Genomic DNA, 20,374 nt, shown 5'->3' on the forward strand with positions numbered 1-20,374 from the left:
GCACATGCACACACACACACACACACACACACACTCACACTCATCTCCAGCTTCTGCCACACTCATAGCCCAGTTCTCAGCCACAAAGTTGGGACTCTCCTTAGTTCCTCAGACCAAGAGGCAATAGGGACAGAAGAGGGTCAAGGGGGTGAGCAGTGACCTGGTTCATAGGAGGGGGGCGTCTCAGGAACGGGGTACAGACAGCAGTGGTGAGGTCTCCAACCCCATACTAATCCTCTCTGTGGAGAGTTGGGGCAGAGCAATGGGCAGGAGTGGCTCAGTTCTGGGGCTCCTCGGGAGCCTCACCCTCTCTCCCCTGGTGTTGTCAGCTGTTCCCAGCACCAGGTTGTCTTGCAGTCCCTGCGTGATGAAGGTGCCGTCTTTGTAGGAGTCCTTGGTGAGGGTGTGCAGGTCAGCCATGGCCTCGTCCGAGGTGGTCTTGGCCAGTGAGATAGCCTCCTCTGGGCTGTTGGGGATCTCATAGGAGAAGACCATAAAGCTCCTTGAGGTCAGGCCCAGGCAGGTGGGGTTGGCGGGCAGCCATTTCCTTGCTGACGTCTATGGCCTCCTGGCAGGCTGACAGGGCAGGGTCGATGATACGCTTTCGGTCCTACCTTAGCAAGGTAGTGGTGTAGTCACCCTTCAGTTTCAGGTGGAAGACCCAGCTTTTAGCGTCACTGGTACCTTCGAAGAGGTGGTGTCCAGCGGGCCCACTGCATCGTCACACACCTTCTCCCAGTCCCTACCTTCTCCCCGGACCCTTCCCTTCCTAGCCCTCCTCCTTGCTTTTCTGCTCAGCACTGAGCAGGCCCCTCCAGGCAGTGCTCTGGCCTCCCACCACATCGTCGCAGGCCACTGAGAGAAGGTTTCAGTCTTCACACGGTAGCTCCTTGCCTTTTCCATGGCGCCCTTCACAAAGGCTGACATGTCCCCATAGCCTTTGCCTGCTCTGCCAGCTTGGCCTTCTGGATCACAGGGGCTCCCTCCGTGGCTCTGGGGACATACAGGCAGGCAGTGGGCTAACCGGCTGTCTGGGGACCAGTGTCAGACTCTGTCAGGGCTGTACTCTTACAAGGGGCAGCAGCAGTAAAGACCGTAGGCCAAGGAACAGGAAATAAACAAAACCAAAATCTTGCTCCTGAGAACATACATTTTGGCACCTTGAAAAGCTTCACACCAGCTGAGAGGCATGGGACAGGGATGTATGCGCGTGTTCGGGAGTGGGGACTGCATTCAAGTAACTAAAACCAGAGGGGTTCGTGCATGAACATCTTGGGAGTGCAAAGATAGTAACCTGTCTTCGGTTCAAGGTCATAGTTTGGGATGCCAGGGACACAGAGGTCACACTTCATTTTCATCAGCTTCCCAACACTTTTCTGCAAAATTTCTGCCACGGAAGGTACACTATTGCTCATCCATACTTAATTTGAAAAAACCAGCATTTAAAATAGAACAACATTTTAAATATTTGAAGATGAGGGCAGCCTGTAGGAACCACGCATCCCCTTTCTCCGCAGAGCGCCTCGCAATGTGTGTTCATGGGCACGCACAGTCACTGTTCTCTCTCAAACATCCCTCGTGCAGCTGGAGGACTTATGTTCTTACAATCTTAAAACCTTCGAAGATAACTCATGCTACAGTAACAAAGGTAATAAAATGTGTAGGTGGAAGCTTGCCAAACATTTATAGAGTACCGTACTGTTCATACAGCGCTTTAAAAATATTTGATCTCATTTGAATAATACGTTTCTGCCAGTGTACTGGGAGAGGTTTCTTTCTTTTTTTATTTTGCTTTATTTTATTTAACCTAAGATATGCACAACAACTCATTTAGAAATACTAAGCAGACGTTAGCTCTGCCCAGCACTCTGGATTTAGCTACCCAAGGAGAACTATGTTCCATTTCCTTTTTTGGTATCACAGGCTTTGATCTCTAAACAAATACATGAAGTGGGTCTCTAAACTCGGAGTGGAAGTAAGCTAATCATTGACATTTGAGACACTCTACTACTTGACACACTTTCACAATAAATGTCCAGCCACTCCACCAACTAAGTTCCTACGGTGGCAAAGAATTATCCCCTTAAGGGACCCACGCAGCTCTGTTGGGGTGTTTGGTGGCCTGCAACCTGTCTGTTCCTTTTTCCGTGTCCCTCGGAGTGCCCAGCTCAGAGATCGACACCAAGGGAGTGGTTACTGTGTCTTTGTTGAACAGGGAAAAATAAGGTAATTGTTCCAAAGGGAAACTCTGTCCGTCCCAGGTGTTTGCTAACAAGTGACAGGTTGAATCCTCTTAACTACTGGGTGAGGTATTAATCATAATCCTACTCACAGCTGGAGAAACTGAGGCTGTGATATACTGAGAAATACGTATTTGGTCTTTGTCCTCAGTTCCTGGCACGGAATTCTAAAACTCTTGTAATTTCCTGAGCGAGAGGGGTGATGAGGGCATCTTTTGTTACAACATTTGGTCTTGGTCCCTGACTCCTGTCCTGACACAAAGAGTTTTAAGCTGTTGGGATCTCTGGAGTGACAGGAATGTGTTTTGCATGCTCATGAGATGACTGGTGGTTAGGGAACCCAGATAGCTCCAGGAGGGGGGCAGATCACCAAAAAGACCAAGACATGATCAGAAGCTTGGAACTTCCCTCCGCACTCCCTGACTTCAGGAGGAGTGAGGGAGAGGCTGGAGATGGAGGTAATCACCAGGGGCTATGCCTTAATCAATCATGCCTATGTAATGAAACCTCCATAAAGTTCCTGAAACTAGAAAGTGCCTGGGTGGCTCAGTCAGTTAAGAGGCTGCCTTTGGCTCAGGTCATGATCCCAGGGTCCTGGGATCAAACCCCTCTTCGGGCTCCTTATTCAGCAGGGAGCCTGCTTCTGCCCCCTGTCCTGTTCATGCTCTCTTCTGTCTTAAACAAATAAAAAAAAAAAAAAAAAAAAAGGGATCCTGAAACATGTCTGGGGGGTGGGGGATGGTTAGAGAGCCTCCTGGTTGGCAAACACTTCAAGGTGCTGGGAGGGAAATGAATTTGAAAAGGCATGGAAACTCCAGGCCTCTTACCCATATCTTGCCTGCTGCATCTCTTCAGTTTGGCTATTCCTGACTTGTAGTCTCTATCACAAACCAGTCATGGCAGGTAATGCGCCTTCCTAAGTTCTATGAGCCACTCTGGCAAATTACAGAACCCAAGGAGGGGGTGGTGGAAATCCCCAGTTTATAGCCAATCACTTAGAAGTTTGGGAGACCACCACGACCTGTGCTTGTATCTAAAACAAAGGGAAGATTTGTGGGTCGGAACCCTTAATCTGTGGGGTTTGACGCTACGTCTGGATAGCTAGGGTCAGAATTGAATTGCATGGTAGGACACTCACTTGGTATCTGGAAAGTTGGGGAATTGCTTGGTGTGGAAAACCCACATTTAGTGTCATATGTGATATGAGTAAAAATGGTTTATAGAGGCCCACAGTGGTTATTAACTCATTTAACTTCACGCTACATGAGGGTGGGAGAGCTGGGATTTGAACCAAATACTGTGTTGTCCCCTGTTTTATCTGTTTAACTACTGGATATTCGTATCAATGCTAGTGTTGATAAAACATATATTTTGTGAGAAACCCACACAGTAGCTCCTCAGAATGAACACTTTTGTGTCCTTTACCAGAGCAAAAACAGCCTAAAGTCACCACTGAACGTCACATTGAGTTTATCTGACTAGAGCGCTGTATCTGGAAGTCAAGACCTGCTCCCAGCTTCCCTATGGACAAACAGTATTACTTCTCACTAGATACGTGGTCTCTCATTTTGGCTCATTTTCTTCTACCCTCTCAAAATATAAGCAACTCATTATCTGTGTGTTTGCTTCTGAGGTAACAGGAAGCTTCCAGAGATCACATTGTTTGCTTCAGTGGGCCCAGTTGGAAGAAAGGTATGAGAAAGAGATAAAGGATCACTCCCACTAACAAAAATTGAACCACTACAACCACCACCATCATCGTGGGTGTCATCACACCCTGATCCAGTTCTCTTAGGCAAAGACGGACGGCTGTGGTAGGTTCCTCCTCCATAAGTGAATATCGCAAATGATTTTCCTTTCACTAAAAAGTTGTATCCCGTAATTACCCATGCCTTTCAAACTTCAAATATTTTAAACACGACTTTGACAGGGCATGGACTTTTAGTAAATAAAAGCAAATATCCAAGCCGCATTCAAGGCAGAAGTAGTTTACAAACTTCTCTCTTCGATCACATTCTTCTTGTTGTTTATTGGGAAGTGGTCAGCTTCAAAAATGTCTTCGAGGTAAGTTTGAATCTATCTTTTTGCCTGACTCAACCCCTTCTCACTGCTCAAAACATATACACACACACTTGTTTCTTTAAGAACATTTAGCTCTTGCTTATGGATTCATGTTCTACATACACCGATGTCTCTCTCAATGCCTGGTTTTCAAGGTTCTCGGTTAATATTCTGTATGTCAAATAAACCAGTGATCAGCCTGTCTCTCTACAATGCAGCTTTTCATCTTTAATAACCTGTAACATAAAACAATCTCTATGCTTAAAAACTATAACCAATCAATAATAACTATTAATTAATTTCTTAACCTAATAGATTTTGAGCACACGAACAGATGAGGTCCTTTTCTGAGTATCAGTGTGAAAAGTGTGTAAGAATCCATCGGAAACTGCCCTCAAAGTCTGGGGTGGCAAGCTCTCTCCATTCAAAACGGATTTGATTTTTGAAAAAGGTCTCATTCAGAGGCAAGCTGTTGAGTAACAGGAATCATGAAGCTGAGTTTTTATTAGAAATAAGCTTTTACTAAAATATGGCAGTGATTCTCAGTGGGAAATAAAAATTCTGGGGATGATGGAGCGCCTGGGTGGGTCAGTGGCTTAAGCCTCTGCCTTGGGCTCAAGTCATGATCTCAGGGTCCTAGGGTTGAGTCCCACATCGGGCTCTCTGCTCGGCGGGGAACCTGCTTCCCCCCTCTCTCTGCCTACTTGTGATCTCTCTATCTCTCTGTCAAATAAATAAATAAAAATCTTAGAAAAAAAATCTGTTAAAAAACATTCTGGGGATGGCGTGTTGGTGATGTATTTTGAAAATGTCTTCACAGATGGGAAATAGGAAAAAAGATCCTGATTTCATTCCATAAACAACAAAAAATAAATTTCAACTTTAAATTTCAACTTCTTGGGTGATATGTCGATGATATGGGCATTAGGATACAGAATAGTTGATGGTCTTTTTTTCACATTTCGAAAGATGTATATATTTAGAACGGTTAAAAGATATTGTACTAGGACTGTGTTTCTTGTGTGGCTCCTATTCTGACTTTAAAGGCAATTCACAAAATAGGAGTCCAGAAATATTTTGAGAAATGGCAGCTTCATTGAAATACAGCTCCAGTCTTCTAGCGCAATCATTTTGAAGGTTAATGTTCATTTTAATACTATTTTAGAAAAGATTTATTTATCTATTTGAGAGCTAGAGAAAGAGAAAGAGCAAGGGGTAGGGGCAAAGGGAAAAGGAGAGAGAGAAGCAGACTCCTTGCCGAGTGCGGACCTGGAATCCTAGACTCGGGCTCAATCCCAGGACCCTGAGATCAGGAACTGAGTGGAAGTCAGATGCTTAAACAACTGAGCCACCCAGGCTCCCCTCATTTTAATTTTTTTTTAAAGATTTTATTTATTTATTCGACAGACAGATCACAAGTAGGCAGAGAGGCAGGCAGAGAGAAAGGAAGGGAAGCAAGCCCCCCGCTGAGCAGAGAGCCCGATGCGGGACTCAATCCCAGAACCCTGATATCAGGACCTGAGCTGAAGGAAGAGGCTTTAACCCACTGAGCCACCCAAGTGCCCCTCATTTTAATTTTAAAGTTCTAGTAATCTCTCTTAAAAATTAGATGAATACTTGATAATCATCTTTCTTACCCAGATGCTTCCATTAAGAATTGAAAGGCTTTGCAGACTTCAGAATAAATTTTTCACAATCCTTATGAGAAAAGAGCAAGTCATACAGTATCTCTTTACATGGGTGCTCAGGATCTCTGAGAAGTTCAAGTCTTAGAGAAATACCAGTTGTAATTCGCCATAGTTGGGGTGGATTTTTGTTGTTGTTGTTGTTGGTGGTGGTGGTGGTGTTTGGGGCCAAACTTAGTCCCAGGTGTTATGTTTGTAAAATGAGATCCTGCAACTTCTGTTGACCTATGTAAGCATGCTCGTGATTTCTTCTGAAGGAAAATGGGTCTTTCGAATCTAAACTAGCACCCCCAGGCTTTTTCCTGCCCAGGCAGAATCACCTGGAATTACCAAGCACCATTAAAAATAAAAAGCCAAAAAACACTGTGATAGAATCTAGATTAAACACACACACACACACACGCACACACACACGCTGGCTCCCGCTCTGTAGTTCGTCTACTGTCTAAGCAGAGAGGCAGGGCGGGCATCAGGGGTGATGCCTTACTATTTCCAAAATGGAAACCGAAATGTACTTCCTGCCCCTCCCAAGTCCCCTGTTTTGGACATACAGGTTTTGCCAATGTCCATTTTCGTAGACAAGAAAGTAGCCAGTCTGGTGCAGGGTCTCCGCCGACCGCTGTTTCTAGAATCTAAGACCCTTTGTCTCAGGACTGTGTGGCACATTTGTGTCGCCAGGCAGCTGTGCATTCATGCCGATCCACTGATGTCAAATGTTGGGAAGGAATTCCCTGACGGGGCTCGGAACAGGATTCAGCTATTCTTAGGGTTTCAGCTGCTGTCCTAAACAGTTCCATAGGATCAAGACTTTACTCTCCTTCCTTCTCTTGAGATAATTTGGGAAATGGGTATTCGGTGGAATGTTAGTCTTTTTTAGAGCTCTATGTCTGCCTTAAATTAAACAAGTTCTTACACTTCCTTTTAGCAGGCTGATAAAATGTAGTTGCTGAGTCAGGTGTGGGGGAGCTTAGGAAATTATGGGAAAATCAACCGAAGGGCTGGAGAATCTCTCACTGCAATCGCTTCATGAGTAAGTCGGAGAGTAAGACTCATTTTGGATCCTCTTGCAGGCTAATTTTCACACTGGGTTCTGCTGAGCATCGTCGCTGTGAGGCATGACTGTGAGGAGGAGGGGCAGGCACAGCCCCCACACCCCCCGGGGTGCTTGTTAAGATTTAGAGTCTCAGACCCACCCAGATGTTCTGATCAGCCCCTGTTCTATCCACTCCCAGCTGATTCTCACACACACTAAAAAGAGCTTGAGGAACACCACTGATTCAGGTTCCATAGATCTAGGATTTGGAAGTTGGGGTTCTGGGCTGTCCCCACCCCCATTTTGAATTCATCTATTTTATACAGTGGAATCTCCTCCATGCTTTCATTTGAAGAAGCTCTTCCATGACCAAAACCAAAACCCAAACCAAACCCTACTTCAGGACAGAGAAAGCCACTTCCTTTGTCTACTGCAAGGACACCGCTCTGTACCTCTAGCAACAGATCTGTACAACTCAGGGGTTCCTGAGTGAGTGTTAGCTTGAGTAGCTGAGATTAATGCTTTACCCTCCATTGCACACCCAGGACTATACCTGCCCCCTCCAGGCCTCAAATCTGGCTTTCGGTTCAAGAGTTCCTCATTTCAGACAAGATCTGGCGTGTTCAGGGTGGTACGGCTGTAGACTAGAGGTCCTCATTTCAGACAAGAGTTTCAGAAGGTGCCATGTACAAACGTGATAATGGAAAGCATCCCACATGTTGGTTTTTAGGTCACACAGAATGAAGACATTAAGAATGTGTTAATATGGCTGCTTGCAAGACTATTTTGTATCGTGGTTTTTGCTTTCCTAAATGCCTGAAGTAAGTCTTCCCTACTGTGTCAAATTTAGCAAGCAATCTAGATGGTGAAAGAAACTAGTGGACTTCCAAATTTTAAAACCATCCAAAATTCATCTAACCTTCCAATGAGTTTCATATGTTATAAAAACTCACTCACATGATTAGGCCAACTGGGTAGCATAAAAACTTCAAACCCATAAAATACAATACATAGTATCTCACATATTGATTTATTAAGCACCTACTATATACAAAGCTTATACTAAAAATATTTTAAGAACTACAAAGGAGGGGCGCCTGGGTGGCTCAGGAGGTTAAGCCTCTGCCTTCGGCTCAGGTCATGATCTCAGAGTCCTGGGATCCAGCCCCACATCGGGCTCTCTGCTCAGCCGGGAGCCTGCTTCCCTCTCTCTCTCTCTGCCTGCCTCTCTGCCTACTTGTGATCTCTCTCTCTCTCTCTCTGTGTCAAATAAATAAATAAAATCTTAAAAAAAAAAGAACTACAAAGGAAATAATATACTTGGGTCAGGTCTTCAAGAAGCGTACAATCAAACAGGATGTAAGAGGAAACAAATGCTCATACTACACTCTGTAGCAAATGCAAGGATTAGAGCTCTGTTATTATATAGAGAAAAGGGAAAGTCAGAGGGCTATTTTAGATGTTTTGCTCCCACAAAGGTGAGGTACACAGTTTAAAGATGCACATTTTGCCTCGGGTCCCGTGTGTGTGTGTGTGTTTGCTATCCCCTGTGCATGTATTCTTCTCTGGGTATTTGATTTTGTATATAGTTTTTCTTCTGCTTTTATAAGTCTTTAAAAGAAATCTTGCTTTTGAATGTATATGCACTAGAAAATTTTAAAGCTAACCCAGAGGCAATTACTGTTGTGAATTTCGTGTCTCTTTCAGAGCTACCCTGTGAAAAGCATAATGTATGCACATATTTTCAGTCCCTTCTTTAAAAAAAATAAATAAATAGTATACATGACACACACCATTTTTTTATTTTACCTTGGAGATTAGTTTAAAGAAATACATACATAGCTACTGCATTTTTTAAATGGCTGCATAGCGCCCAATTATCTGAACTGAATTCATAGTATTTTACTATCCATAATTGTTTTAACCAATTCTCTATTGATAACCATTTATAATGTTTCCAATATGTTGGTATTCTTGTAAATTCCTAGAAGGAGAATTAAATATGTGCATTGTCTTCCTTTAATAGTTACCTTGGGAATTTTTTAAGTGAAAGTACTTGAAGTCTAAAATCAGCATTTTTACCATTTTCACAAACTATCCAGTCTATAAACACTTCAACTCCAATCACCTCCTCCTTACTTCTATATCATTGTTGTATTTTAATTGTCTTTTTTAACTCTGAAAGGGTATATTATTATTATTGTTTCTCACATTATAAGTTTACATATACAGACAATTTTACTAACTTCTCTACCATTTTTTTCTTTCATCCCAGACCTTTTGTTGAGGATTAGTTTCTTTCTATATGAAATGCCTATTTATAAGTTGTAGCAAAGGTCTATTTCTTGGAAACTCTATTAGTGTTGATTTGTCTTAAAATATCTTTATTTCAGCCTCATATTTGAGTGATAGGGTATAGATAGAAAACTTTAGTTTTCTGAGTTCACTTTTTCTCGGCATATTGAAAATATTATTCCACCAACTTCTGATTTTACTTCTGATTACTTCTGGTAAGAAGTCAGCTGGCAGTATAGCTGTTGGAGAACTCTTCTTTGGCCATCTTTTCCTTCTGGCTGCTCTAAGACAATCTCATTGCTTCCCTTCTGCAGTTTGGTTATGATGGGTACAGTTGTAAATTTTTAAAAACTTAACTTTCTTTGAAAATGTCTTTCTTTTTAAATGTTTTTTAACTTTTTAAAAATTGAAGTATAATTTACATCCAGTGTTATAGGTGTTTCAGGTGTACAATATAATGATTCAACAACTGTGTACATGACTCATCAAGATAAGTGCACTCTTGATCCCTTTTATCTAGTCACCCCCTCCCTTCATCTCTGGCAATGACCAGTTTGTTCTCTGTATTTAAGACACTGTTTTTTGTTTGTTTCTCTTTTATTTCTTTGCTTTGTTCTGTTTCTTAAATTCCACATATGTGAGATCATATGGCATTTGTCTTTTTCTGACTGACTTACTTCACTTTGTATAATATCCTCTAAGATCATTCATGTTGTTGCAAATGGAAAGATCTCATTCTTTTTTATGGCTGAGTAATATCCCACTGTATATACACATCTTTTTAGTATGAGTGTTGTGATCTGTCAACAGTAACAGAGAATTATGAGCCATTTTCAATTTAAATATTACCTCTTCTCCATTTTCTTTATTACGTCCCTCCAAAATTCCAACTGTGGCTTTATGATTCTACAACTCATTCTATATTATAAGGTTCTTAATGACTTTTAAATTTTTTCTACCTCATTTCTTTCTGTGCTGCATTCTGGGTAATTTCTGCTACACTATTTTCCATTTCACTAAATTAGTCTTAAACTGTGTCTACTATGAATAATGGGCTTGACTTTCAATTGCGCTCTTTTTTTTTTTTTTTAGTCATTCTTTTGGAGTCTTCCAAATCTTCTTGACTGATTTTATAATCTGTCATTCATGCCTTTCATTTATGTGTTTCTTGTGATATTGACTATGGGGACTTATGTTCCCTAGAATTTTACCTGTAATACTTTTCGAAGCCTTGGTTGAAGGTAAGTTCCTTCAAAAAGAATATGCATTTTCTTCTACCTGGTACCAATAGGGCATTCCCAACTAAGGGCTACTTTAAAATCAATTGTAGATTTGAAGTACTGTGAATTTGAGCAGAAAATGCCCATGAAAACTGGATTCTACTTATGAACTCTCAGGAGAAACATTTTTTTCCTTCAACCCAGCTTCAAGGCTGAAAGAAACAAGTACTTTTAAGCAGTGTTTTCTGTGCTTTCCGATTTGTCTGACATTCCTAGATTGCTTATAAGTTTTCCTTTCAGATTTTTGCCTTCAGTGACCTCAAGGATTTGTCTCATGTCTTACACATTGCAGAGTGTTTAAAAACAGGAGTTCAAAGTAATCAGGGTTTAATACATTACCTCAGAGCAAAAGCCAGATTCAGTGTTTAGTTACCTCTATATATTTCTCCTTTTAATTAACTTTTACCTTCCATTGATTTTCTTTCCTTTCTAACTTACTCTTGCATGCATTTCGAAAGCGGTTTATCTTTAAAAAAATAAATAAACAAAAATAGCACCTATCTTTGTTGTTTTCAGTGGGAAAGTAGATTATGCTCTCTCTTCACAATTATGTCAAGAAACAGAGGTCTATAAAATTCTCAAGTGCTGAACTTCAGTTTCTAATTACTTCCCATAGACACTTCAATTCTTGCCTCTCTGAGGCACATCCTAAAACCACAATCATGGGGGCAGTTACGATACAGTCCACTGGGGAAGCCGGTACCTAGCTAAGGAAAAGGAAAGGTCTATAGGCCTGCTGCGTAGCTGGGCTACACTGGCCCTGTGTTTCTTACTTGCCCACGTGAGGGGGACGTTGTCTGAGTTTCTCCTACCACCAAGTATTCCTGACGCTACTGAAATTTGTTACCTAATACAATTTTGTGACCAGCTTTGAAGAAAGTATTAACTTTATGTTGAAAGACTCTGTGTGTGTGTTTATAGAGTTCAGGGTACAGGAATAATTTGGAGAGTGTTCTGAGAGTGTCTTAGTCAGCTGAGGCCGCCGTATCACAATACCACAGACTGGGCGGCTTAAACAATACAAATTTATTTTCTCATAGCCCTGGAGGCTGGAAGTCCCAGATCAAGGCCTGACAGGGCTGGTTTCTGGTGAGTACTCTCTTCTGGCTTGCAGATGGCTACCATCTTGCTTGTGTTCGTATGGTGTTTCCTCAGTGGGAGCACACATACATATAAACACACAGAGAGAGACACTGAGAGAGAGAAAACATGATTTCTCTTGTTTTTCTTCTTGTAAGGACACTGGACCTATATAATCCATTTGGATCAGATCACCACCTTAATTTAGCCTGAATTTCTTCCTTAGAGACTCCATCTCCAAATATAGCTACACTGTGGGTTAGGGTTGTTACATATGAGTTTGGGAGGACTACGTTTAATTGTTTTGATACGTTATGTCTGTTCCCCAAAGGGAAATGGACCATTTGTCAGGAAAGAGAGTAAAATGTTAGTGCTCTATTTATAATTATTTCATCTCATCCTTCTATAATTTATTTTGTGGTGTCTCATAATACGTGGAATGTACTGGTACAGTTTTACTTGCATGTGTTTTATATAATCATAAACATACTTATAACAAGGAACATGTCTAGAACAGTTACAGATGGGTGTGTTTCGCAAAGGCTCAGAGAAACAAAGATGGCCTTTTTCATGGTGTAAGCATTCATGAACACAGTTAAGATATTAAAACTTGATAGCAGGAATAGGTCACAAGAAAAAAAATCATCAAACAAATAGGGAAGGTTGATAAGAAGCAATGAAAAGGGAACCCCCTGACACCCCACCACTAGAGGAAAGGAAATGGGAAATGAGAAGAAGAAAATGAAATTTTTATGTCCCAATATCTTTTAGTTGTCTGCTTTGTGTACCCAACTTATTCTTAATAATCACCCTGGTGGCGTGTTTCCAACTAACCACAAACGATAATCATGTAAATGTTCGTATTTGTAGGGTACAATGATATCTGGCAGTGGGCTCTGCGCTGCTCACAGAGTTTATCCTGAACCATCTATGTGTTCCCAATAATGTTTGGTCTTGATGCAAACATTCTTTCTGTTGCTTGATTAGAGGATTGAGAAACAAAGCTAACTGTACCTCCATGATACTCTTGAGGTCCTGGAAAGCCCATTAACTATTTTTTGGGGGGACAGTATTTTAAAAACTTGATGTGTTGAAGTCCCTTCTGAAAAGGGAAAAACCAGTCAGGAGATTGGCTACCCTGCAGTCAGGGGCTGGGAAGGAGTCCTCTATGGGCTTATGAAGAGGCCAAGAGCCTGGGTCCTTCCCTAACTGGCCCCATGAGGCATGTAAAGATTTTATTTATTTATTTATTTATTTGACAGACAGAGATCACAACTAGGTAGAGAGGCAGGCAGAAGGGGGGGGGGGGGGGAAGCCTGCTGAGCAGAGAGCCCAATGCGGGGCTTGATCTCAGGACCCTGGGATCACAACCTGAGCCAAAGGCAAAGGCTTTAACCCACTGAGCCACCCAGGTGCCCCAGCATGTAGAGTTTTATGTGTAGCCTCCAAGTTGTCCAGAAATCAGAATGGCAGCTTCTGATCAGCTCCTACAAATGGTCAGGGCTTTTCTCTCAGAAGCAAACGCAGAGGCACGCAGTGCCCAAAGAACAAAGTCCTCATGAGCACCCACATTTGCAGAGAATCTGGGGTGTATTAAAGGGAGGGGAAGATTCTCTGTCTCTTATGGTACCACAGAGAGACATTATGGGTACGGGGGCTGGGTGGGAGCAGGATGAGCCTAACTCAATTATTTTATTCTCTGCTAGGTGTTCAATGTACCAAAATGAGTAAAGCAATTTCACTTCCAGGAAGAATTCACACACAGTCCAGGATTCAGTAATTTCCCTACAGGGAAGGGAAATTTTTTTTTTAATTAATTAATTTGAGAAAGAGAGTAGGGGGAGCGGCAGAAGGAGAAGGAGAAGCAGACGCCCCACTGAGCAGGGAGCCGGATGCAGGGCTTGATCCCAGGACATTAAGATCATGACCCGAGCCAAAGGCAGACACTGAACCAACTGAGCCACCCAGGAGTCCCTCCCTACAGTCTTCTGATAAATTATATGTGCATTTGGTTTTCCTGGGGAGGCAGTTCTTACTTGCAAACATGTCTGTGACCCCCCTAAATGTGAAGAATGTTTGTCCTAGAGGAATTAGAAGCCTACCAGTGCTTTTTCTTGGGTGACTTTTCATTCCAAAGGGTGTTAGTTCTTAGATGGAATGGTCAAAGACACGCAGAGTGAAATAGAAGGAACTGGAACACCCTTTCAGAGGTCAAGCCCTTTCTGACCCCACTGCTGAAGGGCAAGACAAAATGTTCCTGGCAGACGAAGGCAGTGGCATCGTTGCTATTGGGAGATTTTATTTTTAAAAGAATTTTAGGCTTTTTTTTTTTTTTTTGACATTCACTTGGATGACTGATAGATTTCTCCTGAAAATCAAAATTTGTTAAATCCCAGCCTAAGCACTTTGAGTAGAGAGAGAAGGCTCTATCATAATGTTTTAAAACTTTTTTTCTCCTACACATCTTCAGGGAAGGCAGCTCTATGCTGAGGAAGACATGTGTGGCGGAGCACTGATTTGTGAAAGCCTTTCATCGTAGCGGTTCAGGGCACAAACTCGGAGCCTGAGGCCCAGGTTCAAACCCCAGCTCTGACGATCTGGCACTACTTCGCCTCGATTTCCTCATCTGTAAAATGGGAATTGAAATAGTGTCTGCCTCATTGCTGTGATTTAATGAACTAAGGTATGTAAAGTCCTTAGAACAGTGCCTGATTCATTGTAAATGCTACATTCCTGTTTGCTAATATTATTATTATTATTATTATTATTTTAATTTATTTGAGAGAGAGTGAGAGCTCAGGCAGGGGGAGAGATAGAGGGAGAGGGAGAGAGAGAATCTCCAGCATACTCCCAACAGCATGAAGAGCCCATCACAGGGCTTGTTCACAACCCTGAGATCATGACCCGAGCTGAAATCAAAAGTCAGACCCTTAACTGACTGAGCCACCCAGCACCCCTACTTCTGCATTTGCTAATGTTCTTAACAATACTTTCCCCGCCAGTTCCCTCTTGTACCTTACCCCTTCTCTCCATTCCATAATTAGACTGTAGCAGGCAATCATTGGTCCAGGGAAGGGATATAACAGGAAAGATCAAAGGGAAAAATGTCTCCATGGGCTATGAATTTCAAAAGAACAGACTGTGAGGAAACAGAAACAGGGCAGAGGTAGATAGGCAGATGAGAAGTAGGAAGGCGCCCCCCCTTCACCCCCACATACACACTGGTTATGAAAGGGTGTCACAGGTGGGGAGGAGAACCAATTAGACCAGGGGAGTCATGAAAGCAGAGAGCTGGTGGGTGTCCGAGGAGGGAGACCATGAACCCTGGTCCCCATGTCAAATATTAGAGATGCTTGGAACCTGAAACCAAATAAACAAAAACAAAAACCAACCAACCAACAAAAAAACCTTCACACGTAAATTCATAGAATCTACTAGACTCTAGAATCTAGAGTGAACCCGTGTCCTATCTCTTTAAGGTTCCCGGGAAGTGGCCATGACTCTCTAGTGTGATTTGGCAGATGTGGTCTCAGTCAGCCTTCAGAGTCCCAGGCCCCATCCTGGCCCCAACATGGCTTTTTGGCTCCCAAGAGCAGCATGGAGGATGCCAATGAGGCCACCTCAGTAAGCACATGGGTGGTGGTCATGTTAGAGGAGATGGGGCTTCCCAGTAGGAACCAGAATGAACAGATGACACCGAGAACGTAGACCAGCTACTTCCTCCCGGTTACTCAGTCCCTCCCGGTACTTGTGATGCTACCCTGGGGAAAAGGGAGAGGACAGAAAATGGACTCTGCCACCCTAAGGGGGGGGGGAAATGAGACTTGAAATAGAAATTAAATAGAATTATAAAAAAATCAAGACACTTTTTTTTTTTTTGGTCCATTCAGATTTGCAGAGATTCATACCTGCTCTACCTGTTTCCTCCATGACTCAGACGTTGGGAAAATGAAGTCGGTTTTGGCTGGGAAGATTTAACTCACCACCGGCAACGTGTGAGTCACCAGAGCATGTCTCCACTGCCTGTGAGAGCCCCACAAAGATGAGCAGAGCCTGGGAACTTGGGAGCAGCTGACAGCATGAGATCACGGTTGTAGCCCGTGAGGCTGGGGAGGAGGGGATTGTCATATGTGTGCTTTGGAGCTCTCCATCATGAGGAAGAGGAGGGCAGCTGAGACCTCTGTACCTCTGTGCGAGGCAGGAACTAGGGAATATCCGTGCCTGTTGGGTTGGAACACTATTACCTACATTCCGACTCTTTTCCAGTCAGGACTCTCTAGCCAACTATTAATGTCTACTGTATTCCAGGCATTGTATTGGATGTTAGGAACATTCCTGGGTGAATGGGACAAGGTCCCTGCCCTAGGGTCCAGTCTAGTCTCCCAAAGAGGTCCTTCAATGTCAAGTGGGCAATGGGTACAATGGGAGTCCAAGAGAAAGAAAGTTCATGCAATTTCAGGGCTCTCGGGGGAAAAAAGAAAGCTCTTAAGCTGGGTCTTGGAGGATAAATTGGTGTTCATCCAGCAGACAGAGTGAGTGGGACAGAAGTTTCTGCAGATGACACGACCTACGCAAAGGCATGCAGGAGAGGAACAGCAGAGAGAACACAGAGAACAAAGCAGGTAGCTTCTCTGAGCTGTCAGGTCAAGTCACGATTGGAAAGGTGGAGTTAGAGATGGGAGCTTGGGCCAAGTCATAGATGCCTTGAATGCTCTGACTAGGAATATAGCCTCTGTTCTGGAGTTGACAGGCTACTGATGGATTTCTGGCAACAGAGTGGGATTGCCAGGTTCATATTTGACATGTCTGGCTGCATTTGGGGGATAGGTGGGTGGGGATATGAGGGACAGCAAGAATGCCACTTGGGATGGCCCTGTGGGCCTCTTGCTCACCAGCTCGAGCATGTCCCCAGGTTGGACCACGGGCTTCGCAGACTCATCCACCAAGTCTTGCTTGTAAAAGGAGGTCCCAAGGAGGTTTCCAACTAAATGGGAATCCTATTCTGACTGAAAGGGATCAGGCACATCTGAGCTGACAGCAGGGACTTAAGCTGGCTTCTAAGGACTAAGAGGAGCAGCAGACCACTCTCCTCAGCTTCCAGACGTCTAACCTGTTCCCCACCGCCCCCGCCCCCGGCAAACTCACAATCTAGATTCACCAACCTCCCAGCTCCCTGGCTGGGAATAGCCTGGCTGCTATGCAGAGTTCTGTCTGCTCTAACCATCCCTGCTCAGCTGTGCCCTGCCCAGTGGGACAGTGATGATCTTGGAATGAGCAAGCTAGCCATCTAGCCGGTCATTGCACTGGCTGGCCGGTGCAGTAGGTGGGGCAAGCATCTTGGCACGTTCTAGAACTCCCAGCTTTTTAGCCTCAAAGCAGAGTATGGAGCTTTAACCTGCTTTTGGATGATTGCAGAGCCTCACCTACTCAGAACTGCGTTCTCGTAACTAACAGTATGTCTGGGGCTTCTGGGGGTTGGGGTAACTTGATACCAGCTCTTGCTAAGTCATTTGGCTGTATCTCTGAAATACTGTTCTCAGTTCTGATCGACTTCAGTCTGGCTCTCCCAATTCATTATTCATGCCTGTGTCTCAGATTTTCACATCCTCACAGCCACCGGTGGCCCAGCAATACTGGCTGGAAAGAAGGGAGTGGGAAGGAGTGGGGGAAGTGGGACAGTATAGAGGAAAACCTGGCCAAGGGGCTTGGGGGCTCATGGCAGTGGGGTAGGTCCGGGGATGGTGGGACTCAGGGATGGATAGGTTAAGAAGGAATAAGGGGCGGGGGCTGGGGGGGTGGGGTGAGGGGGTAGGAGGCTCCAAGAGACAAGAGTACAGGGCAGAGGGAGGTGTGGTGCTGCCCTGGAAATGGAATTATGTGACATGATTGCAAGATCAAAATGCAGCGCTTGCTCTTGATTAAATTAGTTTATCTCTGCAGCACAGAGCTGAGCGGCAAAACGGAAGTTGGAGCTGGGTAGGAACAGGCAAATGAGCTCGCCTGTGCAGCTTCTGAGAGAAGCAAGAGGGGGCTTTGCTGCTGGCCTGTTTTCTGAGGAGCCATGATGATTCGCTTTAAACAATAGATTGTCCACTCCCCCCCATCAGACTCCTCCCTCTTTCGTTTGTGTATTCTGGTTAATTGCATTGACTGTTTCAGCAGATCCTGTTGGAACTGTGGACTTACTGACTTCTGCACATGGAAGGGTGGGCTGGGCAGGGTGCACCAGCTGACACTGGGGCGTGGGGGTGGTGGGGGGGCGCTGAGATGAGCAGCAAGCCGGGCAGTGCTGACACTGGACAGATCCTGGAGCTCCCCTCACCCCACAGTCCTGCACCCAGGCTGCACCGAGCCTGGAAGCTTCGGCGAGGAGGGGATACCCAAGTCCAATTTCCACCCCCTGAGGTTTAATTTGACTGGTCTGGAGTCAGACCCTTGCATCACTATGAGAAGAAGAAAATCAAGCGAGTCTACCATGCGGCCAATGTGGAGACCCCAGATTTAGCCCAAACTTCTCCTTCCACCCAGAGGAAAACTGAGGCTCCCAGGGATACTGTCTCATGCCCTTATTTTGACAGCTAAGAAAGGCAAGGGTCTTCTGATCCTCCAGGCCTGGGGTCACACAGCTAAGCTAGATACATCTCCGCATGAGTGACTTCAGGCAGGATGTCTGACCCTTTGTATGAAGAGGCGACCGAGTGGTCACTCCCTAACATGGCCATTTGGAGCTTCACGCCCTCCAGGGAGGTGAATTCCAGCTCCATGAACATTTTGCAGAACCCCGAAGAGAGGTCTGCCATGTAAGTGCCTCCCACACGGCAGCACACACACGCCCACCACACACACACATACCCAGGCACACAAAGGGTCAGCATTGCTTTGTTTGTATTTGATGGCAGGTGGCTTTGTTTCTGAAAGGTATTCACTGCTGTTGATAAAAAAAAAAATGTGGAGTGAAAAAAGTGAACCAAGGGACCCCTAGTGCTGATGTCCCATTCTAGAAGCATTCCCTTTGATCCTGGCTAGGGCAGGGCACTTCTTAGAAAGCTTCAGACTTCCTACACATTTGATTGAACAAGGAGACCTGGGGACAGTAAAAGTGAACTCTGAAGTGGAGAAATCAGGCAAAGGGATGCATGTCTTTCTTTATAGGAAAAATCCGGATTATCGACGGTGTGTGGAATTTCAAATGCAGAACACAATGTATAGCTTTCTCTTTTTAACATCAAACTTCAGATGGCTTTTCCTTTTCCTTTAAAAATATTTTTACAACATAAATAGAATAGCTTTGCAGCCTAATAATACTCAGGACAATTATTCCATGATAAATTATAAATAAGAGATTAATTTGACTTCACACAAGGCTGCATTCCATTTTGGAAGCTCTTTTGGTCCCATTTGAGGGCAAAAGGAAAAGATAACAGATGAAATAGCTTAGCATGGAAACAAGCTTCTTGAACATTTGTTTTCATTCATGCTTAAATCCAACTGAGCACGGCGTAGAATAATGCTTTTCACAACAATGATGTGGGGTAACCCCCTCCCACAGAATGTTTCCAGGTACATCTTAAATCTTAGACCATGGAAGAGGAAAACAGCCTCTCAGAACACACCCGTCATGTGGCAACGTTCACTCCTGGGAGAAATACCTCCCCTAAATGTTATAACTGGAGGCTTAATTTACATATCATGGAATTCATATTCATATGTGCTCCATTTAGGCTTCATTATGGTTACAAATCTTCTGATGAATGAGACGTCAATAATCAGAGGAACTATAGATGCAGAAACAGGTGAAAAATAGAGGACACCAAACATGACCATAAACACGAGCCTCTGTAGGCAGCATTATGGAGTCTCAGACGATGACCGTGTCGTTCGCTAACCTGTGAGCAAAATTGCCAACTATTTACCTTAAAAAGGGACATTGGTGGGCACCTGAGTGGCTCAGTGGGTTAAAGCCTCTCCCTTCAGCTCAGGTCATGATTCCAGGGTCCTGGGATCAAGCCCCACATCGGGCTCTCTGCTCAGCGGGAAGCCTGCTTCCTCCTCTCTCTCTCTCTCTCTGCCTGCCTCTCTGCCTACTTGTGAACTCTGACTGTCAAATAAAAAAATAAAAATTAAAAAAAAAAGGGACACTGGTAATTTAAATTGCTTAAAAACAGGCATCTCATGGGTGCATTATTAAGGTTTTTTTATGGCTTCAGTGGGCAATTTCAGTATCATCTCCCAAAGTTTTCCAGGCAGAAATCCTTCCAAAATTCTATGAGAAAGAAAAGCTCATACTGCAGACCTCCATGGGCCCTTGAACTCTGTGCAGAAGATGGCCTATCACCTATAGGCTGAACAGTAATGTGGTTCAAAAGTGTGCCATCTTGTCACATCACTGTGCATTTTATCATTATAACCACTATGATGTATACGTTTGAAAGATTTTTAATTTAATTTTTTAATTTTTTATTCTTATGTTTGAAAGATTTTATTTATTTATTTGACAGAGAGAGACACAGCGAGAAAGGGAATATAAGCAGGGGAGCTCCCTGAGCAGAGAGCCCAATGCAGGGCTCAATCCCAGGACCCTAGGATCATGACCTGAAATGAAGGCAGATGCTTAACGACTGTGCCACCTAGGCACCCTGAAAATATTTTTAATTTTAAAAGATATTCTCTACTTGTGGAGGCTAGGAACCATTGGCATAA

General features: G+C 43.8%; 1 pseudogene; it reads right to left on the reverse strand.

Annotated features, from left to right (window-relative positions):
- Nucleotides 1-277: 277 nt before the first annotated feature.
- On the reverse strand, nt 278-18,474 carry LOC116862669 (annotated as a pseudogene).
- Nucleotides 18,475-20,374: the final 1,900 nt, after the last annotated feature.

This window comes from Lontra canadensis, unplaced genomic scaffold, assembly GCF_010015895.1.
Source record: "Lontra canadensis isolate GAN:19392208 unplaced genomic scaffold, GSC_riverotter_1.0 scaffold294, whole genome shotgun sequence".
Taxonomy (NCBI): domain Eukaryota; kingdom Metazoa; phylum Chordata; class Mammalia; order Carnivora; family Mustelidae; genus Lontra; species Lontra canadensis.